General features: G+C 39.4%; 1 long non-coding RNA gene across 1 annotated transcript in view; it reads left to right on the top strand.

Annotated features, from left to right (window-relative positions):
- Positions 1-18,665, top strand: part of LOC123938579 — a 249,733-nt gene that overhangs the window by 87,465 nt on the left and 143,603 nt on the right. The gene's annotated exons all lie outside the window — the stretch shown is intronic.

The following is an 18,665-nucleotide window of genomic DNA, read 5'->3' as shown; positions in this document are numbered from 1 at the left end:
AAAAGATCCTTCATAACGGCTATAGGTATGAGCCGAGGGGAACTTCTCGTTCAGCAGTGATGATATGGAAATGTGGTCTACAAGCTCATGCATTTTGCTTGTGACTGCCGGTTCTGCTGATGCTTCACCTCTCTCTCTCTTTAAAAAAAAAAAATATATATATATATATAGATATAGATATATAGATAGAGAGATATAGATATATCTATATCTATATCTATATCTATATCTCTCTATCTATATATATATATATTTATTTGACACAGAGAGAGAGAGAGAGAGAGAACAAGCGGTGGGGAGGGGCAGAGGGAGAAAGACAGAGAGAAGGAGACTCCTTGCTGAGCTCAACTGAAACTCAGTCCCAGGACCTAGAGATCACGACCTGAGCCAAAGGCAGGCACTTAACCTAATGAGCCACCCAGGCACCCCTACTCTACTCATTTTAACAGTGATTATTGCTGGCCCACTTTTTCATTTGAGTTGATGTGTCTGAAAATCCCATACTCATGGTGGTAAATATGGCAGCAAGATCACTTAGTTCCCCAAGGGCAAGCTCTCTATCTTAGTGGCATGCCAAGAACTGTTTTTCTGAAGCCCCAGAAAGCATCACTTTGCTCAAGAACTTTAGAAGTTTGCATTGTGAAGTCACTGGGACTTTCCATAACTTCCACGTGTCATCTTTACCCTTCACCAGAACATTTAATACCATAGAATCTGCCATTTGATTAGCCCAAGTAATGAAGTTGCTTGTCTGGAGTGGGTACACAGCAGAGCTTTGTCTGTGCTGAGTCCCCTAGAGAGCTGGTTCTTTCACAAAGAGAGCTCTCAGTTTGGCAGGACAGAGCTGCCTTGATTGATGGTTTAACTTTCTTTGGACTTCAGCTACTCCAAATATTAAGTCTTGACCCTGACGTTCAACTTTCTTTACCCTCTGCAAGACATTAGAGACTGCCAGCTGGTGAGGAAGTCCTCTGACTTTCACTTAACTATCCATCAGTGACCAACCCCTCTTAGCTTTTCTTCATCTTTTCTCAGAATACCCATCCTTCTTATTAAGAACCACCCAATGGCGTTTTCTTATTTATTGTTTCTATGCCCCTCCTACTTCTCCGATACTTCACACAATGCACCAGCGAACGTATTTCCCCCCACTGTCATGACATCCCCATGACACCTGGAGAGTTTCAACCACTGGACCCCCCACTTGTGCCAGAGATTGTAGTGCCCCATGTGCCGCTAGCAGGGATGGTCCTGATAGCCAGTGGGTAGCAAGCGATCCAGTTCTAAAGCTCCAACTTAGTAGTGCTTTCTGTCTTGACCTTTCTCAGAATTGCCTGTTGCACGTGCATTCCCTGGGAAGCACACTCTGAGATGCAATTTTTGTTTTTTTTTTTTAACTATTTATTTGACAGAGACAGAGAGAGAGATCACAAGTAGGCAGAGAGGCAGGCAGAGAGAGAGGGGGAAGCAGGCTCCCCGCTGAGCAGAAAGCCTGATGTGGGGCTCAATCCCAGGACCCTGAGATCATGACCCGAGCTGAAGGCAGAGGGTCAAGCCACTGAGCCTCCCAGGTGCCCCTGAGATGCAGTTTTAACATATTCTCCCTCACTCTTTCTAAGATTGGCTTAGCTTTCCTGTGTCATTCTTAAATTTCCATCTTTTGATCAGAAGCTCCCAAGTTCTGCTAAGAGTGCATTGACTACAGGAACTCCCAGACCGCTGCGCTGAAATCCCAGGAAAATTTTTAAAGCCTTAGAATGAAAACTAATGTGTTAATCAATTAATTAAAACACACACACACACACACACTTTGTCACTACCGTGTTGACACATGTATACCTTCCCATACACAGAATGCTAGAAATATTTCCCTGAATATGACCGCCAAATTCATGGTGATTAGAAGTATGAATACAGGCTTCCAATGCAAATGCTTCAGAAGGCTGTTAAAATTTGTAGAAACTCTTCTATCATTACACCCATGGGTCCTGATTATAGACTCTATCCAGATACAGGCAGGTGGTCAAGTGTTGAGTTCTGTTTATAGTTTAGAAAGCTGTGTTCCTTAGAAAAATGACTGAATCACTTCTTGGCCTTTTGGCTAAGATCAAGTATAGGAAAACGACTGAAAGGTAGCGTGGGTGTCTCAGGTCCTTCATATATAGTAGAGGAAATAATTTATTTTATTATTAATATTAATATTAATGAATTAAATATTAATACATATCATTAAATATTTTAAAATGTTATTAAATATAAATAAATGAGTATCAATAAATATCAATTAATATTAATAATATTAATGTAAGCATTAATTATGATAATACCCATAAAATTTTGAAGCTTTTTAATGATAAATAGGAAATAATCCTGGTAAGAATTTTATTTTTATTAACATTATTCTCTAATAGTGATTTAATACTTTTTCAGCACAAATAAAAAGCTGTATCCTTGCCAGGCAGTATTAGTTCCTTTACTGACTAACCCCACTGTTGATTTAGGAATTCACCTCTTTAAATTATTGCAAGATTAAAACATACCAAGATTTTAGAAACCAAAAGCTTCTTGAAACTGCAAAAGGATTTTTGTCATAAATCAACTCAAAAGAGGTTATTTTATCAGAAGTTGCAAAAAATATGGTTTATAGGTGTTTTCTGCAGTGTTGAGACTGGTGAATTTACAGAAATTCCAGAATGAATCCTGAAAATATAAAAATTGTTATGCCAGAACAGAAATACTGGTGTCAATCAAGATAAAAATTTGATTGAGGCAATTTTACCTTGGGTAATTCTGGACCCTTTTTATATTGTCATTTCTTTCACTGGTAGCTCAGGGGTATCCTTCCTATAATATCCTTAGAATCTTTTTTTTTTTGTAATTCAACTTAGTGTTTTTGTTTGTTTGTTTGTTTGTTTGTTTTTGTGAGAGAGACCAAACAGGGTGAGGGGCAGAGGGAGAGGGAGAGAGAATTCTAAGCAAGCTCCACACCCAGTGCAGAGCCCGACATGGGGCTTGATCTCACGACCCTGAGATCATGGTGTGAGTCAAAATAAAGAGTTGGATGCTCAACTGACTGAACCACCCAGGCGCATCACCCCCCCCCCCCTTTTTCCCTATGTGATAATTATTTTTATCTTTTTCCCTCTGGGACTATTTGGAGTTTAGCAAGGTACAGAGTCAATCCAGAGAATGGAATGGAGTATCTGATGTCAGAAAGCAGGCAGATATTTTGCTAGTTTATTTGGACTTGTTGATCTTTCCTTCCATCAGGGTCTTTGAAGGGTCTGAGGTTTTACTTCACTTGCCAGCTAACAAATAGCCTGCTTCAGGTTCATAGATGATAGCAGAAAACGCAAGGCCTCTAGGTCAGAGAAGATTAAGCAGTGAGGAGAGGAGAGAATGAAGGGGAAAGATTCCATGCAAACAGAACATTCTGTGCAAAAGCCTGGAAGCACCAGGAAATCTTGGAATGTTCAGCTTCTATGGTCATGAATTTCGATGACCTTGCTAGCAACTGTTCCCTATTGGAAGCAAGACTGGAAAAGGTAGCCCTTGGCAAAAAAGTAGTGCTGAAGACTTGATGATATAATGCAGTTTGATCCATGTCCTGCCTTGGTATGGGGTTTTGGCTGACAAGCAGTGGGAATTTTCTTTGCCTTATCTAGGAGTGTGTGTTATGGTCCTATGATGGCAGCTTAGACATGAGTTTATTTTCAAGTGGACTGGAGACTGGGATGCCTGTGTGGCTTAGTTGGTTAAGCACCTACTCTTGATCTCAGCTCAGGTGTTGATCTTATGGTCATGAGTTCAAGCCCTGCGTCGGGCTTCACACTGAGGAGGGATCCTATTAAAAAAAAAAAGTGTACTGCAGATCTTCAGTCGCTATCCTATTACACAGAAACACACTTGAAAACAAAAAATAGTAATGGCAACCCCCTTAAATCAACTTCTTTTTTTTCTTCTTTTCCAGAAATCTCTGCATTGGTAGTAGATAAAACTTGGACTGTTAATAACAAAATCATAATAATTCCACATGTTGGTGTTTTTTAGCATGCTATACTCAACCCACAGATGTGTGTGCCTTTATTTTCCTGGGAGACATAATCCATATCCCTGGCCCAATGTACACCCTCCTATTCATTTATGACTCTCGACTTCTTGGAATGAGACTATTTGCTGCTTTCTCAAATCATCTATGTGGTTACACCACAGCCACTTAGCATTCTAAAAATCCCAAACTGCATTAATTTATGTGCCATGGAACATTCTTCTCTATATTTCTTACTTATTTATCTGTTTAACTTATGTTACCGTTCTCAGCCTGTTACCTGATATCCTCTCATCCCTCTATATCTCACCTCCTAAGTATTTTCTTGAATCCATCCTCTCTATCTCACCTGTACTTACCTGGCAGGTTCCCATTTTCCTACCTATGTCACTCTGTAAAGAAATTTAAAAATGGAAGAAAGAAACGAATGCATGAGATAGAACCCGAAGAGGAAGGTGTGGTTGGCAGAGATTGGGAAGGTGTGGTAGCTGAAGGGGCAGGACAGTCCAAGAAGAGGCAGGACCTGGTGTTGTTTTGAGGCTTTGGCTTGGCGTCCCCAAAAGGCTGTACCTAGCTGCAGTGCCAAAGCACTGAGTGACGGAACCCATTCTAGCCTGCTGTTAGGATATAGAGTGTGATGGTGTCACTGTTCTCAGAGATGAGCAGGATATTATGTTGGAGTGCAACATCTAAAGAGAGTTTCCACTCCATGGTCTAAGCTTCTCAGTGGAGACGTCAGGGAACTTAAACCAAAGATGGGGACGGAATAGGAAGACGGAGCCACAAGGATCATTTTTTGTAGCATATACAAGGGCAAGGGATGTGTTAGGTCACTAAACAAGACGGCTATTGAGGGACACAGAGACATGTGAATCAAGGTGACAATCATAGCTACAACCATGCGAGGACAAATACTTCTTTTTTTTTTTTTTTTAAGATTTTATTTGAGAGAGAGAGAGCATGTGTGAGAGAGAGCATGAAAAAAAGAGAGACCATGGGTGGGTAAGGAGGGTCAGAGGGAGAGGAAGAAGCAGAGGGGATCCCGACGTGGGGCTCGATCCCAGAACCTGGTATCATGACCTGAGCCAAAGGCAAATGCTTAACTGACTGAGCCACCCAGGCGCCCCAACAAATACATTCTTTTTTTTTTTAATTATTTTTTAAAATCTAAATTCAATTAACATATAATGTATTATTTGTTTAAGGGTAGAGGTCTGTGATTCATCAGTCTTAGATAATACTGGGTATTATATAAAGTGCTTATTACAACACATCCCCTCCCCAGTGTCCATCAATCACCCAGTTGTCCCATCCCTTCGCCTCCCTCCCCTCTAGAAACCTCAGTTTGTTTCCTACAATCGTCTCTTGTGGTTTGTCTCCCTCTCTGGTTTCATCTTGTTTCATTTTTTCCTCTCTTCTCCTAAAGATCTTCCGTCTTGTTTCTTAAATTCCACATATCAGCGAGATCATATGATAATTGTCTTTTTCCTGATTGACTTATTTTGCTTAGCATAGTGTGATCTTGTCAATGAGTCCTTCCCTATGGCCCAATACAAAACAACTCCCTCTCTCTCACTCTCTCCATGCTTTTTTTCCCCAGCACTTACCACTGCTTGAAATTCTACTCCTAGGAGAGAATGCTACTTTGTTGTCAGACTCCACCACAAGTAAGGTGGATAATGCTGTGCGTTCTTGTTCACAGCTATTTCCATAGGACCTGGACAAGCCACCAGTGCATGGTAATGACTCATTAAATGTTCTGAGTACATTAGTTAATCCACATCGTAAAAACTCCATATTCTTTAAAGAAATACATTCTTGGGTTTTTTTTTTTAAGATTTTATTTATTTATTTGACAGAGAGAGAGATAGAGAGAGAGATCACAAGTAGGCAGAGCAGAAGGCAGAGAGAGAGGGGGAAGCAGGCTCCCTGCAGAGAGCTCGATGCGGGGCTTGATCCCAGGACCCTGAGATCATGACCTGAACTGAAGGTAGAGGCTTAATCCACTGAGCCACCCAAGTGCCCCAAAGAAATACATTCTTAAGCAAGAGATAGATATAGCAAGATATATATAGATATATATTACAGATATATAAATATAGATATATAGCAAGATATCAATATGATGTTAATATTATAATATTAATATAGCAAAATATATAATATATAGCAAGATATTATAGATATATATAGATATAGATACATAGCAAGATGTAATAGGGAACCAAACCATGCAGTGATCTAGGCGAAGTAGGTTCCACGGAGAGCCATTAGCAAGTTCAGAAAACTCTTCATGTTCTGGTTCTGTTGGTCAGGTCAGGATGCTGTTTGAGAGAGCAGAAGACATGGCAACCGTGAGACACCTACAATTTCTCTGCCTTCTGAGAGAAGAAATAATGCAACAAGGCCAGTGCATAGAAGAACTGCCGTTGCTGCATTTGATTGCTCTGTCCCCAGTTCCATATGCATTTTCATGGTCTTACTTTGTATGTGCCAGACACATACTTGCTTACCATTAAGGCTGGAGAGACACCTGTGAGAAGACTTCCTGAAGCCTCCATGGTCTCCCTTCACTCAGCGAGCACTCCTTCCCCACCAGTGTTCTCCCCACACAGTGCGATGATCTGGTGACTTACATGGCTTCTCCACCCTCCCCCACTCCCAGTACCAACACAGTGACCTCCCTGAGGGTAGGGGCTGTCCCCTACTAACAGTGCGTATCGCCTTCATTTTGAGTGTAGGTCCACTCATGATAGGATGGGGATGCCAATGTCTTTGTCATTAGCAGAAATAACGTATTTTTCATATGCGTGCGCCAGTTACAGATATTAGAAAACATCTTTATGCTCATCACGATCTTGAATTTATGACAGTTCCTAGACCCAACTCCATAGATATCTAATGCATCAAAAATAAGTCACCTATTCTATTACAGACTTTTATCTTTTGATAAGCATTTTTCAAAAATAATTGGTTTCCTTTGTTGTCCCATGGATTGTACCTTGTGCATCTAGAAAACTTATTCTGAAATGGGGTCCCTCGGTTTTATTGTACCACTGAAGGTGTCTATGGCACAAAACATTGTAAGTATTTCTGTTTTAAACTCAGTTGAAATATGTGAGAATGATCTGAGTAAATCAGAGACAACCTTTTCTCACTCACACACTCTCTCTAGGTGATCTCATCACTTCTCCTGGTGTGCTGTTAACCACCAACACATTTTGATGACCCTACTGCAAGGGGAAGCCACTTCTCTTGAGCGAGAGCTTAGGGATTTTGTTGCTTATTTGCCATCTTCACCTGATGTCTCTGAGTCATCTCAAGTTTAGCATAACCAAGATGGAACCCCTGACTTTCCCCTCCCAAATCTGTTGCTGCCCAGTCTGGCCCGCTGAGGAGCATTTAGCCTGTGGTTCAAGCTGGAGATTAGTAATTGGCTTTGGTTCACCTTTCCTGTTACTCAAACATCCAATCTGTAAGAAGGTCCTCTCAGTTCTACCTTCAACTTGAATGTGCCCTTTTCTCTCCATCTCTGCTGTTCCCACCCTAATCCAAGTCACAGTGCTGGATATCTTTCTTATCTTTGTGCCAATTGTTCTTCTGTGCTTTCTCCAACCTGCTCTCTGCTCCAGGAGGCTGTCCTTTATAGACTACATCAGTGGTTTCCTTGCCTTGGGGATCCCTGGGTTAACTAGTAGGGTGCCTTGGCAGGAGATCTGAGGAAGAGGTTATTTCTTCCTTGGCTTCCTCCTCTGGCTGGCTCTCTTCTTCAATTGGTCAAGGCCTCTCAAGACAGCCTCCTTCCTTCTGGGTTTTGGTAACATGTGCCTTCTCTCATCTTTTTGGCTTGGAGTGTATAGAGTACCTCTCCTATTAGGCCCATGCTGCTGCATTCCCTGCTCACAATTTTGTCAGCAGTTGTTTCATTAATTCCTCCTCTAATTAGCCTAGCTTGGTTGTGTCTCTTGTTCCTGCTGGGACCTTGGCTCTCTATATTGTTTCCTATTTCAAGGCACTTCTATGTCCTGTTCTTCTACCTGGAATGTGCTTTCCCAGATTCTTTGCATGGCTGGCACCTATCGTTCTTTATGTTCTTTCTTTCGCTTTTGTTTTTGTTTTTTTTAAGATTCTATTTATTTGAGAGAGAGAGCGCAAAGAGGTAGGTAGAGAGGGTCAGATGAATTGGGAGCAGCAGATTCCCTGCTAAGCAGGGTGCCTGGCACAGGGCTCCATCCCAGGACCCCAAGATCAGGATCTGAGCCAAAGGCAGATGCTTAACCCACTGAGCCACCCAGGTGCCCCTGTTTGCTCTTTATTTATTTTTTATTTTTTTATTTTTTAAAGATTTTGTTTATTTATTTGACAGACAGAGATCAGAAGTAGGCAGAGAGGCAGGCAGAGAGAGAGGAGGAAGCAGGCTCCCTGCCGAGCAGAGAGTCTGATGCAGGGCTCCATCCCAGGACCCTGGGATCCTGACCTGAGCTGAAGGCAGAGGCTTTAACCCATTGAGCCACCCAGGTGCCCCCTGTTTGCTCTTTAAATATCTGTGAAAGTTTCTTCTGAGGTGTTCCCTTTAACCAACCTAGGTACAGTGGGCCCCTACTGATGTGTGACAGCAGTACATTGTTTTCTTTAGAGCTTTTAGATTTGCGGTTGTATCTTGGACTTATTTATGTCTTGCTCCCAGGGAACTGTTAATTTCCTTTTTTTTTTTAAGATTTTATTTATTTATTTGACAGAGAGAGAGATCACAAGTAGGCAGGGAGGCAGGCAGAGAGAGGAGGAAGCAGGCTCACCTGCGGAGCAGAGAGCCCGATGCGGGGCTCGATCCCAGGACCCTGAGATCATGACCCGAGCCGAAGGCAGAGGCTTTAACCCACTGAGCCACCAGAGCAGAGAACTTCTGTCGTGCTCTTGGTGTATGCATCCCCACTAAGTAGCATAGGACATAGCATGTAATAATGATAATGATGACAATGTCTAAAGCAGTTTTAAAATTGACTCCATGCAAAGATTTGTCCTAAAGGCTTTATGCATGTTAACTCCTTTAATCTTTGAAATAGCTGTGTGTGTGTGTGTGTGTGTGTGTGTGTGTGTGTGAGAGAGAGAGAGAGAGAGAGAGAGAGAGAGATTGTTATTTTTCACTTTTTACTCTTAAGGGCTCTGAGATGCATCTGAAGTTAAGCACTTTATCCAAGGTCACACACTTCTAAGTGACTTCAGTGGAAGCTTCATATACGAAGATACATTGTGCTTGCCTAGATAACATATTTTATAGGCTGTATTTTGAAGTATTATCTAAGGAAATACATACTTCAACAGTTTCTCTAAATGGGAAGACAAACCTTACAAATCATTTAGGTTTTACTTTGCATGTTAACTAATTTTGTATCTATTAGAGGTGACGATTTCCTGACTCTCGTTTTATGATTGAAATAATTTCACAGTGATCACTAAACTAGGTTGTGTTGCATTTTTCCAAATAACCTTCACTCTAAATTACATCATGTCCCCCAACACAAGCTTATAATCTAAAATCCTACTTCATCTGTCTTAGCTTTCCTTTTTAAAAGAGATGTGGATTAAAGGGCTGATGAGCTTTATTCATATTGGTCTATGGAAACTGTCAGGCAAAAAGTTAAGTCTTCGTTGAAAGAATCTGCTATTCTCTAGTTTCCATCAACTTGAAGAGAATAACTCCATTTCTACATGCGCAGACCAATGAACTCTCAGTTTGTGTTATGATTAAAAGAGTAGAACTGCTGTTTCATGATCTCTAACACACGACATCCTAGAAATAAAAAGTGTATATGTCTGCGGTTATAAATTTACCTGTTCAAGTTTTATCTGTTTCATGAATAAATAGAATGGCATTTACCAACTGTGCTCTGCAGCACACTAATATCACAGAATGGATACTCACTGCAGTGGTTTCCTGATCAAGTAAGACATGAGACTCTAAACAGTGTATTGCCTTTGAAATTTACTAACTGTTTGAGCATGTCAAATCTTCTGAGAAGATCTGAAGTAAAAACAAAAACAAAAACGGGGCGCCTGGGTGGCTCAGTGGGTTAAGCCGCTGCCTTCGGCTCGGGTCGTGGTCTCAGGGTCCTGGGATCGAGTCCCGCATCGGGCTCTCTGCTCCGCGGGGAGCCTGCTTCCCCCTCTCTCTCTGTCTTCTGCTCTACTTGTGATCTCTCTCTGTCAAATAAAAAAACAAAACAAACAAACAAAAAAAACGAAACTTAATTCAGTGCTTTCAAACTTAGTTGAGCAAGATCCATTTATCTCTGAACATTTGCCAACATATCAGAAAAATTATATAGAACATACCTGGGGAAATACTCCTAGTCTTTTTTAAAATCTGTGTATATTGGCACAAAATCTTTTCGTATAAATATGGGAACAGAAGTTGACCTTAAAATAACCTATAGAAAGCCTGAAGAATTTCCTTTACTATTGTGGGAGGAGAAATAAATTATTTACCTTTAACTTTGGTCATTCTTCCTATTTGTACCTCCCTGTAGTAGCTGTGAACTCTGGTTCTCATAAAACACGACAGTTAACCGTAATAAATGTCACACACCTAATAGCAATATTCTTTCCTATAAAATGTGGAAGCAAATTGATTACAGGTGGTAAAGATGAAATGGTTTTGTGGGGTTTTTAAAAAATGTATCGTAAGCTAAGAATTTCTGTTTTAAATTGCTGACAAAAATAATCTTCATTGACAAAGTAGTTTGGTTTTCTACATTTATCGTTTGGGATAAATTTGAGAGAAAGGGAAACCGAGAAGAAAGAGATGTCCCTCTGAAAGAGCTTTTAGACAGCACGTGTCCTGCCAATTATTGAATTAAGAGTTAAAGGATTGTTCTAAGTGTAGAACTAAGCACAGGATGGGAAGAGCGACTATTTCTATTCATATAACTGGATGGTGATCACTCTTAACGTTCCCCCTTCTGGTCAGTTACATTTGTGCATATGTGTGACTCCGTTACTCCTCTGTTCCTTGTTCTCCTAAATTCCTTCCCCTGTCACATACATTGTCTATACCACTCAAACTATATATTCATATTGGCTCTCCATTTCTTTCTCCCGTTCCCCAAAGAAATACCTCTCCAAACCATGGTACAAGTGAGTCGTACAAAGGACAGTCTTTTATTATAGATAGTCCTTCGAACACTCATTATTTCTGTCTGTGTTGTTCTGTTCTCAGTAGCTGTTACCTGTGCCTGATGAATCCTATTTCCAGAAAAAATGAATTCAGAGTTGATTATGCTTCTGTGCGTGTTTTCTACCAGCCTCTGCATGACTTTTGCCACCTATGCCTGTGCGTATTAAGCTGGTAATCTGGGTTTGGGTGGTCAGCTGAATATTGTAGCTTCCTGATTTGAATCCATGTAGACTGGGTCATTCCGTTGTTGGAAGAACAGTGGATGCCTTCTCCTGTGAGTCACATGACTTGTCTGTTTAACTTTATTTTAGCAGCAATGAAGCAGTTTTCATTGTTGGGTAAGAGAACACATACCCCGGGGCGCCTGGGTGGCTCAGTGGGTTAAAGCCTCTGCCTTCGGCTCAGGTCATGATCCTAGGGTCCTGGGATCGAGCCCCACATCAGGCTGTCTGCTCAGCGGACAGCCTGCTTCCTCCTCTCTCTCTGCCTGCCTCTCTGCCTACTTGTAATCTCTGTCTGTCAAATAAATAAATAAAATCTTAAAAAAAAAAAAAAGAGAACACATACCCTGCTAGATCACAAAATCATCCATCATTGGCACAATTTTTTTGGAGGGGTGAAATCCTCATAAAATGAATAGTATGGAAGGGAAGTATGCATCCTTCCATATGTGAGGGACTTTTGGCATGAAATCCATTTGTTATCCTAATGGGATGAAATGTAGCTGAGAATTCACCATACATTTAAATCATTAGTGAATCTCTTCAATAATGTGTTCAGATCAATCCATTTTAAGTCTTGGATAAATTATAACATTACAATGTGGGCTTAATTCTCCAAGAAATGAAGTCCATTTCTAAGTTCAGGGTTTTTTGTATTTGTTTTTGTTTTTTTTTGAAGATTTTATTTATTTATTTGACACACACACACAGAGAAAGCATCAGCAGGGGGAGCAACAGCAGAAGGAGAGGGAAAAGCCGGCTCCCCACTGAGCAGGGAGCCTGATGCCAGGCTCCATCCCGGGACCCGGGGGTCATGACCTGAGCAGAAGGCAGACACTTCACTGACTGAGCCACCCAGGTGCCCCTTAAATTCATTTTTAAAATAAATTTTATGAACATGATATTCAAACTGTTCCAGGGTTATTTTGTTTTGGGACAATAGCTTTTTGGTGAAAGGTGGTACTGCCTTGCTGAATTCTGAAAGTAGGGGTGAATCAAAACTGGTACCTGATTCAGTCATCAGCACTTCCTCCTTCTTCACCTCTTCCGTTAATCCCTCATCCACCAGGTGGCACAGTCAGTCCTATTTTCCCAAAGGATTCAGCCCATGCAGGTATCACTATTAGCAACAATATGTCTTCTACTGAAAATGGCACAAAGGAGATGGACAAGGGAAAATGTATCACACACCCCACAGCAACTATTGAGAAGAACACATGGCTCTTCCCCATTTCGCCTCTGACACTTCCACCTCTTTCCTTCTCCTGTGTAGTACCCATGTTGACTTAGTCCTATCTTGAAGATTTTCCTCCCAGGACTTCCAAATCCTTTTTTTTTTTTTTTTTTATGAGAATTTTCATAGAACATACCTAGGGAAATGTTTGTATAAACTTTTTAAAGTCTGCATTTATATATTGGCATGAGTCAAGTATTATCTTAGAACAAAGTTCATCTCTATCTCAACTCATGGTTCCAATTTTATTTTCCTAGCACTCAGCCAAACTGAGAGTCTTCCCTTTTATTGAAGCCACACTCCATAGTCAAGAGTTAAAAGTAGAAATGCAAAATTTATTTCCAAATAAGGTTAATTTAACTTTGAAGTAATACTGTTAACTGGCTTAGAATATATACTCTGACCCTCAGAAATTTATTTGTTGAGATTTTAAGTTAATCCCAAATGCAAGTTCATTGTTATACATGACCGGTAGCATTAGTGCTTAAAAGTTCATAGGACCATAAGCTTTGTATTCCTAGATAGCAGTGATTTAGAAAGGAACACTAATGAGTACGAGAAAATCAATTAACATTTGACATTAACTTACTTTTGATACTTGTTTATTTGAAGGCTACAACAGAATACTTCAGATTCTTATATAATGGAAAAACTCCGAGTTACCTTAAAAATAAGTGTTATTATTATATGAATGAGTTGAAATAACTCAAACAATTATAAGCCATTATTAGCTTATTATGGAAAGATAATAACCAAGGACATTATGAAAAATTTCCAGAAGAGTTAGACTCATGTCTAGTAATGTTCCCATTGGTACCCACAGTGTACCAAATAGATGCTTCTAGGTGACAGTTGAGTGCTGACCATGCAACTCCAGCTGTGTGCAAATAGTTCGCTTAGGAAACTAGGCTTTTCTACTTTATTGAAGTCATGAGCCCTTAGCAGAGATCAAGTTAAATTTATTTTAAAAAATTGCTATGTAAGTTTTGATAATGTTATTCCTACTTTAGAAATAGTTTCTTATTGTGTAGTTTGCTTTAGGGAAAGGAAATTATTTTATTTCTAGAAGGCGACTACTTCCTGACAGCAATTGCCCCTGAAGTCGCTATTTCAGCATTCACCTTCTTTAATTGGAATGAATGAAGTTTCAAGAACGCAGTTGACTCCCTTTTGTTCTAAAGCTCTTTTAATATTTGCTTGACTTGCCAAAAAATGAAATTATTTATTGACTGCACTGTTTCTGATGATAGATACATAGTCTTGGTTCTGAATAATAATTAATGGATTCATCATGTTAGGGTTCAGGACACATTTGGACATTTAACCAATGTTGAATGATTATCAGCTTTCAGTGGAGCACAGTTACAGCCACTGAAACCATAACAATAAATAAAACTAGCATAATCCCTACACTTATAAAGCTTATATGTAACGAAAAATTATTTATTTTGTGAGGGGCAGGGAGAGAGGGAGAGAGAATCTCGAGTGGACTCCCCGCTGTGTGTGGAGCTTGATGTGGGCTCGAGCTTATAACCGTGAGATCAGGACCTGAGCCAAAATCAAGAGTTGGATGCTTAACTGTACCACGCCGGTGCCAGAAGGCTTATATTTTAGCTATGGATAAAATAATCATGTGAAACAGTATCAGGTAGTAGTAAGTGGTATGAAAGAAGTAAATTAACAGGCAGAGAATGGATCAAAGTTCTATGATTGCAAGTACGGTAGAAGGGATCGCTTCCCTGGGAAGGTGCAAGACCTAAGAGAACTGAAGGGGTTAAGTGCGTGTCTGGAGGAAGAGCAACCTAGGCAGAGGGGCTATCGAGGACAAAGGTCCTGCAGGGATGTGCTTGTTGAGCTCTTGGAAGAAACAGTGACTAGACTGTGGCGAGCAAGGGAGCGAGCTATCAGATAATAGGTCAGAGAGGTATCCTTGGACTAGACCATGTCTAATTTTGTAGAAATTATTTGTTTTTTCAAGTCAGAATTGGTTGGGTGGTTTTGTTCTCGCCATATTCATTTTCTCAGGAACAGATCAAGGTAATCAGAGTTGGCTTAAATCTTAAATGGGGCTTGTCCAGGTGGGTTTGAAATCTAAAATAAGAGTAGGAGAATGGAGGGTGAATGAGAGTAGAAGGATAGACAGTGGGAAGCCCACTTGGGTAAAATGAAAACGGTGGCATAATTTGTATTTACCCAGTGTATTACAAATGATTGTAAGACCTCTAATTTCTTTCCTTCTGTGTATGCTCTTTGAAAACAAAAGTAGTAACTACTCTTACTAGCAAAGAGCCAGAGCCAAAACTCAGCTCAACATCCTCATGTCCAGTAGACCTAGCATTCTGTGTTGACAGGGTCACTTAGGAAATAGAAATTGCCCTATTCAATGCAATATACAAATCCACAAAAATGAGGATTTTTCATGAGACTGGATTGTTTTAGGAAGTACCAGGAATACAATTTCTACACTGAAAATTTTTGATTTTGATTTTTTTTTTTAATAAATCTTACCTCTTGAAGGCGTCTTGAGCATGCTACCGAAATCAGATGCTCATGGAGATCAATCCACTGGTTCTTTGGTGTTACATCGAAGCAGGGTATTTTTTCCTGGAGTTTGATTATATTTTGAGGAAGCAAAGAATACTCCTGCTAGATAGAAGTCAGAGATGACAGCTTTAACGTCCGTGGAGTTGTAAGAAGAAATAAAAACAGCAGGTTTTTGGGTGAGGAGATGTCGAGGACGAGGGACTGAAGTTGCAGTTAATTGCAATACACAGCTGGGTTGGTTGCACCACATGCGGGCTTTGTGTTCTGGGCTAGTGTTGAGAGGTGGGAGACTGTGGGTGTCAGTGCCCACGGCCCCCTCCCCCCCCAGCAGAGCGTTCCATGTGGCCTTTCTGAATGTCATAACAAATTGATACATTTTTTGTAACACAAATTGATTAAATACATTTTCATTCTTTAAAGAAAGGACCACCTGTGGTGCTCTCTTAGAACTACACAAAAGCAATTATATTTTGTTCTTCTGTTTATTTGAAAAAAGCTGGTAATAAGGCATTCTGTCTTTCTCTGAGCTAGTGGCTGAGAGATAGGATGAAGGGCAACCATGAAATGTTTCATTATGCAGCCAAAGAAAATGTCTATTCTTAATGACACTTCTTTTTCAAAGGATTTTTAGAAACTTATTAGTACCAAATGAAGTGCCTTAAATTCGTCTAGATTTAAAACATGGATACCTATTATATTCTGTTTAATATGTTTTTATGTTGGAATCATTTATTAAGCCCTAAGAGCAACTGCAGAAATATCCTTAATAAAGCAGCACGTTGTAACCATCAAAGATGCTCGTGGAGAATCGTCCTCATAACAGAGAATAATAATTCTCTGTTGAAAAAGTTCTCCACCTGTGGTCTTAGGAGCACTTGTAATGTTACGTATCATTTTGTGTATATGTGTATTTTTAGGAAAGAAAAACTATAGCTTTTATCAAATTCTCATCAAAGTGTCTGATCTCTTTAAAAGTATTGATAATTATTACAGTTGTAAAATTGAGATAATGATCTCTTTTGGAGACTGTTTGGTTCTACATATTAGAAACAGTATTTTAAGAGACAACTACCACATTGCCTAATAGATGTTCAATACATGTTAGTTAAATTTCCATTGGCAGGGCTAAGGCAAATACTGCTAAAGATCATTTGGAAAAGGAGGAAGCATCAATACATTCAGAATTAAGAGAATAAAATGGAATTTTGAATAGACGGATGAGAGAAAGCAAAAAGATGTACCTGTTGAAGGAAGTGATAATTGCTTCATGTACTCCTGGGTGAGGTCCAGGATCTTGTCTGTTTTCACGTGCTCTCAGGATAGGTCGCACTCCAGGACAAAGGGAATAGGAGAATGTTGTTGATAATAATGATGATTTTATAGGTCAATGGCATACTTTATTTTATTTGTTTAATTTCTCATTTTTTTAATATATATTTTTTAAAATTTTGTTTTTATTTATTCGACAGAGAGGGAGAGATCACAAGTAGGCAAAGAGCCAGGGAGAGAGAGGCGGGAAAAGCAGGTTCCCTGCTGAGCAGAGAACCCGATGCGGAGCTCAATCCCAGGACCCTGAGACCATGACCCGAGCAGAAGGCAGAGGCTTAACCTACTGAGCCACCCAGGTGCCCCTTTTAAAATATTTTTAAAAGACTTTTTTTTTTTTAAATTTTAGAGAGCATGAGCAGGAGGAGCAGAAAGATAGGGAGAAAGAATCTTAAGCAGACGCCATGCTAAGCTTGGAGCCCAACATAGGGCTCAAGCTCCCGACCCTGAGATCTCCACCTGAGCTGAAACCAAGAATCAGACACTTAGCTGACTGTGCCACCCAGATGCCCCAAAGATATGTTAAAAAGAATAATAAATAAATAAATAAAATAATTAGAGAACTATTACTTCTTCCCATTTTTAAATCCTGTTTCCAATTCTGAAACTTAATAAATGTGTTATTTATTATCAGTGGGTTTACATTTTTCTAAATTAAGTTTTAAAGTTGTGATTATGGATGAGTTCAAAAGGAAGAGGCTAGATTGATAGCTGGTTGATTAAAAAAAAACCTATTTTCAAAGTATAGTAGAAAAAAGGATGATTTTCAATAAATAGTGCTGGATGGATTTCATATGGAGAAAAAGGGATCTTCAATCCTGTATCATACAGTGCACAGTAAATCAGCTCCAGATGGCTTGCAATCTAAATGCAAAGGGCAAACCACTAATTTTTTTTTAAACCATAAGAGAACATCAGCATGATCCTTTGTAGGTGACGACTTCTCAAACTGGACGCACACAAAAAGTGCCATGATGGAAGTAAGAATTTATACAGTGGTCTTTAGTAAACTTGAATAATTTTTATTCATCAAAAGACAGCATATTGAAAGGATTGAAAAGGCAATGTTCAGAGTGGGAGAAATATTCACAATACATTTATTTATAAAGTACTTATCACCAAGGTTTTTCAAGAACTATTGTAAGTGAAAGAGAAAAAGGAGAGGGACCCAGGAGAAAAATTGACAAGATACTTGAACAACAGGAAGGTATGGCAAATTAACATATGAAAGGTGTCCTAACTCAATTATCAAGGAAAAGCCAATCAAACCCAATTCCATCATAGTACACGACTATCAGAATGGCTAAAATGAAAATCACAAACAATACTAAACATTGATAAGTATGTGAAGCAACTGGACCCCTCAAATACTTAAGAGTGAAAATTGGTACAACCAATTTGTAAAACTAGTGTTAGTCGCTAAATTTGAATATATGTATGAATATAAATTACATCTAACAACATATATATATACATACAGCCCATATATATATATAAATATATATACTTGAATATATATATTTGAAATTTAAAAAATATATATATATATGGATATAAATTACATATAACGACCCAGCAGTTTCACTCCTTGGCAGGTATCCAACAAAAATACGTAATTATTACCCAAAAATGCATAGAATGTTCATCAAAGCACAGTTTGTAGTAGTTTCAAACCTAAAGCTACCCAAGTCTTTGTCAATGGCATAATGGATAAATAAATCATAGAGTATTCACACAATGGAATGCTGTTGTATAGAATGAGAATGAATGTTCTATAATAATGCACAGCAATAGGGAACTATGTCACAAACATGTTGAATGAGAGAAACCAGAAACAACAAAATGTACCTTATATGATCCTATTTGTATAAAGTCTGAACACAACAAACCCACCCAGAGGGACAGAAGTCAGAAGAGTGGTGAGCTTAGAGGTAGTGATGGAAAGAGGGGTGTGAGGGTATCTCCTGGGTGCCAGTCATGGTCTGTTTCTTGATTTGGGCACTGGTAACACAAATATGTACCATTTGAAAAAGCTCATAGGTGCCCTACGTACTTTTGGAATATGTGTATTTCAATAAAGAGTAATGAATCAATTTAAGTTGTCTGGAAATAAAACTC

The sequence above is a fragment of the Meles meles genome, chromosome 3 (genome assembly GCF_922984935.1).
Source record: "Meles meles chromosome 3, mMelMel3.1 paternal haplotype, whole genome shotgun sequence".
Classification (NCBI taxonomy): domain Eukaryota; kingdom Metazoa; phylum Chordata; class Mammalia; order Carnivora; family Mustelidae; genus Meles; species Meles meles.
Note: the sequence above shows the minus strand (reverse complement) of the source record. Positions and strands in the feature narration are given on the sequence as shown.